The 8174-nt window shown below is 30.7% G+C and overlaps 1 long non-coding RNA gene across 1 annotated transcript; it reads left to right on the forward strand.

The window, feature by feature from the left end:
• Window positions 1–844: 844 nt before the first annotated feature.
• LOC142873413 (uncharacterized) lies at window positions 845–7580 on the forward strand. The gene is made up of 3 exons (XR_012921480.1): window positions 845–961; window positions 2685–2953; window positions 5418–7580. It is a non-coding gene; the product is annotated as an uncharacterized LOC142873413 (long non-coding RNA).
• The last annotated feature ends 594 nt before the right edge of the window (window positions 7581–8174 follow it).

An 8174-nucleotide genomic window follows, 5' to 3' on the forward strand; every position in this document is an offset into this window, starting at 1 on the left:
AATAAAATGTATATTTAACTAATCTCATTCATTGGTATCAACTTTCAAATTATTCACTGATTTTTATGTATACCAAGGTGTACATTTAAATTTCTAATTCTTCTGCAGGTGATGTATAAATGGTAAAGATCCAATCTCACATTTTAGATTGAAATAAAAAAATTCCCAGCATTAATTATTGAATAGGATCCTACTTTATCTGCAATGTCACCTCATACTCATCTATGCTTACGGCTTTTTCTTGTCTGTGTTTTTTCCCTTCTTAATTTATCTATGTTCTTTCATCATTTTGTCTTAATTAACATAGTTTTAACATAGGTCTTAATATCTGGTAGAACAAGGCCCTCCCATTTTCTTCACCTCTGTAGTGATTTGCCTACTCCCGGCTTTTGATATTTAATGAACATTTACAATTCTGCTTTGTAAGCCCCACAACAAAACCTGGAATATTAATTGGCACTGAATTGAAACTCTGAAATATTTAGGATTTATTGACACCTTTATGATATTCAATAGTCCTGTCAAAATTTATTTACTGATTTTTAAAATTCTTTCTATACAATTATACAATAGGATCTCTATAGACATTATCTATTTTTGCTAGATTTACTCATAAGTGACATAATGTTTATGTTGTGATTGTTAATAGTATGCTAAAAAGTTAATTGTTTGTGTTTACTTTTGACCTTTAGAAATATTATGGTTTTTGCAAATTAAGGCTACGTTTAGTTATACTAACAGTTATCCCTAAGTGTTCATTTGGTATTTTTTAACGTTTAATGTAGATAAACATATCACTGGCACTTTTTTTTTAGTTCTGTTCTCTGCAATTTCCTGTGGTGTTCTTAAATGTGCTGAAGGATCTTGAAAAGAAGTCAGACTAGTGACCACTTCACCTCATGACTTTCTAAAAAAGACTTCTAATATGATGAAGTTCAGCATGATGTTTGCATATGTCCTAGTATGTATGCTAAGGATTATTTTTTATCATGAAAATGTATTGAATTATAGCAAATGTGTTTGCCATCTTGATTTGATCATGTTATTTCTATTTTTCTATCTTAACTCTTGTTTGTAGCACATTGCATTGAAAGATTTTTCTGCCAAAGGAAAATTGCTACTGCAATCCTACAGCAAACACAATTTGATCGTGTGTATTAGTTTTATACGCTGCTTGATTTGATTTGGTACTATTTTAGGATTGTGCAACAATGTTCATAAATGAAATTGACTTTTGTTTTCATAACACATTCTCATCTTAATATTTGGGCATAATGTAATTCCAGTTTCAATGAAAGAAGTAACAACTGTTTCTGTTTCATCTTCTACTATCTAGAAGAGTTTATGTAACGTAATGATCTCTTTCTTGAAACTTTATTATTCTCCTGTAAACCTGTATATAGTTATATATATAATATATTATATATATGGCTTTTGTGTCATTCTCGTGGGAAGGTTTTTAATAACCTACTGTTCAGTAAAATTATTCTAGCTTTATACATATTTACATCAAATTTGGTAAATTAGGTTTTTCTATGAATTTCTTTTTTTAATACATATTTTCTAATTTATTGTCAAAATTATCAAAATATCTCTTATTATTTGAATCACTCTATTTATGTCTTATTTTTTAGTTCTAGTAACTTTATGTTTTTCTTAATCAGTTTTACCAAACTTTTCTCTTTTTCATAAGTCATTTTAAAATAACAATTTTTTGGCTTGAGGATTAATTCTATTTCATCTTTGTTTTCTCTGCAGCCCTTTGTTACCACCCTAATTCAGATAACAATCAGCTATCCACTGCTTTATTCAAAAAGACTTTTAACTTTTTGGCCTCCAATCTTTTTAACATTGATGCCTGGAGAATACAGTATTTCTAAAACACAAATAGGAAATATCTAATCTCCTACTAGCACATATCAAAAGTAATTATACTTTTCAGATAATTTGCTAATTTCATCCACATTATCAAAATTATTTGTTACCAACTCAATCATAAAATCTTCTTCATTATTATTTTCATGATGTGCATGGATCTGTCTTGGTGTCTCATTTTTTATTCCTTCTAATGCTAATTCATGTTTTTTCCTCCTTTCCTATTCGTCTTTTTTGGTGGCTGGGGATGGGGGATTTAGTCTTGCTAATGGGTTATCAATTCCATTAAACATGTTTGTGCTAATTTTCTCTCATATATATTATACATAGTTATAACATCTAATTGTTCTATTAGCTGAAAATTATTGTCCAATAAATATCCTTTATTGAATACATTGAATGATTGTGAATTTATTGATGGAAGTTTTGTTTTTAGAAGAACATATTCAATGAGAGTTAATATGAGTGACTGCTTTTTTAGCTGTTTCTCTCTATATTGTGTTTTACTTCTATGGACCCCAGGAGTATTATTATTATTGTTATTATTATTTATGTGCTAAAGAAGCTATAATATTTTTATATGTGTTTTATTTTAAAATAGTCTTAAATTTACAGAAAATTACAAATAGTACAAAGAATTACATATACCTTATACCAAGTTTTTCTTATTATTACTATTTTACATTAGCATGGTATTTTTGTCACAAATAATGAATTGATATTGGTACATTATTATTAAAGTACATACTTTATTTAGATGTCCTGAATTTTTATCTAATGTCCTTTTTATGTCCCATTATCCCATCCAGGACACCACATTACATTTAGTTGTCATGTCTCCTTAGTCTCCTTTGACAGTGACAGTTTCCTTATTTTTCAATGCAATAGAAATCATAAGTAGCTGAAACGTTAAGACATTAGTTGATCATGTTGCTATTCTGGCATGAGATTTGGCGCAATTGTTTGGAGGAACAAAGGAGAGGAATATACTGAGTGATGTCCACAAGGAAAAAGGAGAAAAGCACAGAGGGATCTGAGATACCCACACACATCACACATGAATGATTACCAAAAGCTGGTAAGTATAAGCTAGGTGTATGATGGCTCATCATGGAGTTATTTATTTTGTATACATTGCATATTTTTATAATTAAAAGGCTATATGTAGGTGTATGCTCATATGCATTTGTATGATAGATGTATCTCTACAATTCCAACCTGCATGATGCAGCATATGTGATTTCACTCAAACTTATAACAGCATTTGCACAAGGTGATTAAAAGTTTATTTAATTTTATCTTCTGTTTATTCTCCCACAGATCTTACCACCATTTTTTATAATAATTTTTCACTTTTGATTGAGTAAAAGATTATATCAGCCCATCATTTATTTTTCAAAACTCTGTGCTACTTCTTATCACTGAGTTCATTGCTTTCAAGTCTTAAATGTTATTAGGACCTGACATTTATCCAGCAGTGGGTGATCCCTCCTCTTATACCAAAATGGTGAAATTTTTTGTGTAGTGATAAGGTAGAAGTACTGTGGTTTGTGTTATGATTTCCACAGGAAGATGAGATTAGAATAACATTTGTCAGGTATTTCTCAAAGACTGAAATTAACTGAGAAGCTGTACTTTCAGTTCTAAATTAAGAACTCAGGACATGTCTGCATTTTCTAGTTTTACTGAAGGCTTTTATTCACAAGAATCATGATCTTCCTTCTCTGAACAGGTGTGTGTCTGTGTGTGTGTGGGTGTGGGTGTGTGTACATGTGTGCTTTTAACTGTTATTCAAGAAATGAGGAACTATATTCCACCCTCAAGAAAGTTTCTAAAAATATTTATACCATAAAGTAATTTTAACTGTTTCTTAAGCATTTGAATAGAATTACTAAGGGCAGGGAAAGCTTAGCACTTCTGAGGGGCACATATTGTTTATCATTGTATCTGATGATAGGTAATTAGAATACACTTTCAGAAGTTAAGAAGAAGCCTGTCTCTAAGCAAGCCAAATGAACTTTACATATGGGAATAGAAGTCTTGTGTTTCGATTTGAATTTTCAAAGTTAAGGGCTTTCTAATTTTGTAGAGGGCACTTACCTTTGGTTGATACACAGCTTTACATGCAAGATGAAACAAATTATATCCATGCCTTCCAACTATCATAATAAAATCTGAAATAAATTTTATTTTTAAAACCTAAGCACTATGCATACTTATTAAATAGTTACTTTTTCCGGGAGCTCTGCTAGACACTGTAAGATGTTACTATATAAACACGTGCAAGATGATTTTTGTTAATGATGATGGTGATGGTGATAATTTGTGGCTGTTGCTGCTGATGCTAATGATGTTATGGTCAGAAGCTAAATGAGAATGTATTAGGAAAAAACATTCAGCGAAAATTCAGATGTCTTATCTGAGTTTAGCACTCAAAGAAATCAATTATGACCAAATTAAACAACTATAAATACTTGATCTTAGCTAAAGGCTGAGAAATGATAAAAGATTAAATAAAAATTATGTGTGTTGTTATTCAGTATCAGTAATGTAAAATGTTTTTATTAAATGCCTTAATACACATGAATTAAAATACTCATTATATTATTATGGCAGTTAAAATAATTAGTTATTATTTTACAACCAAGATAAATTTATAAAATGAATTATACCTGGATTTATGTGGTTTTATTTCCATTCTTTCTTTTTTTAAAGACATTCATTGGGAGAAAGTTTTCTGTATTTCACTTTTTTTTCCATTCAAAATATTTTATTTTGAAGGAAAAGGAAAGAAAATAGAAAAAAACCACAAATGCCCAATTTTATTTTATTCAGGAATCCTTTGTGAATTAAAGACTGGAGATTCATCACTGTGGTGGATGTGTAGTCATAATTATATAATGGGGTTCATTCGTGATTAGAGGGCTCATCACAACTTGTACTTTCCACACAAATGCACAATTTTGTTCCTATAATTTTAAGATACTTAGAATTTTATACAAACATATAAGGCATAGGAAAGCAATTTACTCTGATTCACCTTATGTTCATTTTATGTTTATTTCAAGTTATGTTAATCTTATATTTTAAAAGAAGTCTTCAAAAACATAAAAAAAATTTTCCCTTTATTTCACTAACTACTTGTAGTAAAGATGCTCACAATTTGAGCCAGCTTAGAGTACTGAAATAGCATTAGGACGTGGAGTTAGAAGTGAATTTTACCACTCTTTAACTTACAGACAGTGTAATTCACAACCTGTATGCACTGTAGTTTCTTTTTTTTTAATCAAATAGTGATATAAAACATGCCATATGTACCTTAGTTGATTTATGCATTATTCAAATCAACTTATATGTATTTGAAAGTGCTTCTTATCCTAAAAGTGCTATAAATTGCTCAAAGTTGGTAACATATTAAATAAGCAATATGATTTTGGCCATCTCTGAGATTCAATTCCTTCATTCATAAAATGATACATACTCTTAACTTCACATGCTTAATAATTGAATTATATATTGTATGTACCTTGTTTAATTTTTAGGTATGACTAGTATCGGTGGCATTCACATACGCCAATAACAGTCAAGCTGAAAATCAAATCAAAGATGCAACACCTTTCACAATAGCATCAAAAAATTTTTAAATATTTAGGAATATACTTAATGAAGGAGGTGAGAGATATTTATGGGGATAACTACGAATCACTGAGAAAAGAAATTGTAGATGATGTATACAGATGGAAATTTCTACCATGCTCATGAATTGGTAGAATCAATATTGTTAAAATGTCCATTCTACCTCAAGTGATCTCCAGAATTAATGCAATCTCTATCAAAATTCCACCATCATTCTTTACTGATACAGAAAAAATAATTCTACGCTTCGTCTGGAACCAGAGAAGACCTCGTGTAGCCAAAGCAATCTCAAGCAAAAAGAAAAAATTGGTAGGCATCAGTCTTCCAGACTTCAAGCTTTGCTATAAGGTTATAGTAACCAAAATAGCATGGCACTGGCGCAAGAACAGAGATATAGACCTTTGGAATAGGACAGAGATCTCAGATATAAAACCATCCTCGTATTCTCATCTAATCTTTGACAAAGCAGACAAAAGTATACATTTGGGAAAAGAATCTCTATTCAATAAGTGGTGCAGGGAAAACTGGATATCCACATGCAGAAAATTGAAACTGGATCCCCACCTCTTACCTCTCACAAAAATCAACTCACGTAGGATAACAGATTTAAACCTAAGGCGTGAAACTTTAAGAATTCTGGAAGAAAATGTGGGGAAGACTCTTTTAGACATTGGCCTAGGTAAAAAATTTATGAAGAAGACCCTCAAAACAATCACAGCAGCAACAAAAATAAACAAATAGGACCTGATGAAATTAAAAAGCTTCTGTACAGCCAAGGAAACTATCATTAGAGCAAACAGACAACTTACAGAATGGGAGAAAATATTTGCATGTTACACATCAGATAAAGGGCTAATAAGCAGAATCTATATAGAACTTAGGAAAATCAGGAAGAAAAAACTACACAAACCTATCAAAAAGTGGGCAAAGGACATGAACAAAAACTTTTCAAAAGAAGATAAACTAATGGTTAACAAACATATGAAAAAATGCTCAACATCTCTAATCATCAGGGAAATGCAAATGAAAACCACAATGAGATATCACCTTACTCCCGTGAGAATGACCTCTATCAAAAATCCTAAAACAACAAATGCTGGCGTGGATATGGTGGATGTGGAGAGATTGGAATACTCTTACACTGCTGGTGGGACTGCAAATTAGTACAATGCCCAAATTCATTTATAAATTCAAAGCAATTCCTATCAAAATCACAATGACATTTTTTATACAAATTGAAAAAAACCCTAAAACTCCTATGGAACCACAAAAACCCTTAATAGCCAAAACAATCTTGAGAAAGAAGAACAAAGCTGGAGGCATCCCACTTCCTGATTTTAAAATATTATTACACAGTTATAGTCATTAAAATAGTATAATACTGGCATCAAAACAGACATATAAATCAATGGAACAGAATAGAAAACTCAAAAATAAACCTAAATAATCAACTGATGATCAAAAGGGGCCAAGAATGCACAATGGGCAAAGGACAGTCTCTTCAACAAATGGTGTTGAGAAACTGAAAATCCACAAACAGAAGAAGAAATTGAACCCTTATCATAAACTATGCACAAAATCAACTCAAAATGGAGGAAAGATTTCAACAAAACACCTGAAACTGTTAAACTCCTTAAAAAAGACATAGGGGAAAAGAAATATTACAGAGATGCAATTTAAAACTGGGAATGTCCTAACTGTATTAATTGTACTTTATCTCTTTCTTTCTCACAATCTTCTTATCTGAGATATATGTAATAAATATTCTTTGAGTCAATTAAAAATATATGTACATTGTTTTAAAAACCTCTTCTTCATGAATTAATTCAACAAATATTTATTGAGTATCTCTTTTATGCTAAGCATATGTCTATGGTCTGAGGATACAGCAGAGGAAAAAACAAAGACTAATCACTGTCCACATGAATGACATTAGAGTAGAAAGAAGATGGATAACGAATGAGTAAATTATATATGTACTCAATGATCATAAGTGTTAATGAAAAAAGTAAAGCAGTGAAGGGTATATTGCAGTATCAAAGAAAAGACTGCATGTTTAAATAAATGATTTGGGAAAGTCTTTGGTTGATTCATGTTTCATTCTATTTTTGCTTTGGCAATCAATTAAGTCAAAATTTCACATTCTCTTGGAAAACTGCAATTCTCTATCTTTGCTATTATAAAATGCCTTCTTGACAATGTAATTACCCACTACCAATGAATTTCATGATAGAATTATAGGGCTGTAATTTCTGATATACAAATTTTTAAAAATTTACTGAAGTTAAACAGGTTGCAGAAATGAAAAATATTGATAACATTCTGCCTTTTTTATTACTGTAGTTCTTTCACTACAACTAGGTCAAGAATCAGGAAAATCAAACCAGGGATAATTATTCCCTTCATAACTTCAGAAATGGGTGGAGAGGAGAGAATTCTGCTGAAGCCTAGGTACTCATTGATACAAGATTGATACAAGGAGAAATAATGGCAGTTGCCTAAACCCTAATCTCCTAAAATAGCTTTACATTCTCTAATGATAAAATGTAAAAAGTAAAACCACACAAATTTATGCCTTTAGCATAACTAGGGATAGGAGGATACTAAAACTTCAAATTACTTGTTAATTGGAATGTGAATGTGAAGCCAGGAACCCAGGGTGT

The sequence above is a fragment of the Microcebus murinus genome, chromosome 10 (assembly GCF_040939455.1).
Source record: "Microcebus murinus isolate Inina chromosome 10, M.murinus_Inina_mat1.0, whole genome shotgun sequence".
NCBI lineage: Eukaryota > Metazoa > Chordata > Mammalia > Primates > Cheirogaleidae > Microcebus > Microcebus murinus.